Here is a 1,230-nt window from a genome sequence, read left to right on the forward strand (position 1 = left end):
CAGCATTTGACTTATTTCATCATCACAGTCCACAAATGAATATCTTTTATAGAAACCAGTTGGGAAAAAAGCAACCAACACAGTTAAAAACATTTCATTCTCATCTACAACTGAAAGGAACTGAAGATATATGAAACATGGGATAGTATGTTAATTTATGATATTTAGAAGTTTTGTCTATTATTTACCTATGCTGTTTATTCATATTCCTTATTTTCCTATTTGACACCCTCTTCTTTCCTACTTATGTAAGGAACTTAGTGGTTCTAAACAATCCATTTTTATTTTCAGTAAATAATACCATAACAAAGAGAATTTCAAAGGCACCCAGTTCCTATTGGAAAACTGGAGTTGACTGCCTTATGGGAATTTGTGCCTTGAGGAACTACACCTCCTCCCTGCCCTGAGAAATGAAGAAATCGTATGTTATCCTGGCTAAGAGAGGAACATCAAAGCCACTCAGTCGATTTAGACAGCATATGAATACCAGGGGAAAAGCATTATTCAGGTCAGTATGAGAGGCATTAATTATGACAGTCTGCATATATATGTAATTTTGGAAAACTAAAGTTGAAAGTTCTGTATTGTATTTGTCAGTCTTTAAAAAAAGATCCATTTCTGAGACCTAAACTTCCCTGTTAGGAGATTAAAGCAATGAGACACTGGCGGTTATATCTGGCCATTATTGTCTCCATGGAACTCCCACTGAAGTCAACAGCAGTTTTATTTTTTAAATAATAATAGGAAACAGCTCTGAGACAGCTTGACACAGCAAGACATTCATTGCTAGTTGTCACAACCCAAAGTTGTGGTTTTTCTTGTTTGTGTGTGCTTCGGCATCGCTAAATCATGTTCCCGCCAAATTGCAGCTCTTTTGCACGGTGGAGTGTTCTGTTGCAATTAAGGACCCGCGTGCAGGAGTTTTTCCCGCCAGTTCAGAAGCCTTCTTTGCATCGCGCATTTCTTTTGCATTATAGTGATGCACGGTACAAGGAAGTTCCTGCCATTTGTATTAAGATTTCTGCCACATTATTGGCCAGTCTTAATATAGGCACACGTGGCAGCTAGCTATTGGCTTGCTAGCCGTACAAAAGGCTTCGGTAGTTTCCGCCCAAGTCGGAGAGAGAGAAAGCACATGGAGTTCAGGAAAGGAGCGTGAGGATCTCTAAGTGCTGCTGATCCCTATGAACCCAGCTTTTTCCTTAAGAGGGCAACAGAGGTTTAATTTGT

Source organism: Alligator sinensis, unplaced genomic scaffold (assembly GCF_000455745.1).
Source record: "Alligator sinensis unplaced genomic scaffold, ASM45574v1 scaffold247_1, whole genome shotgun sequence".
In the NCBI taxonomy this organism is placed as follows: Eukaryota; Metazoa; Chordata; order Crocodylia; family Alligatoridae; genus Alligator; species Alligator sinensis.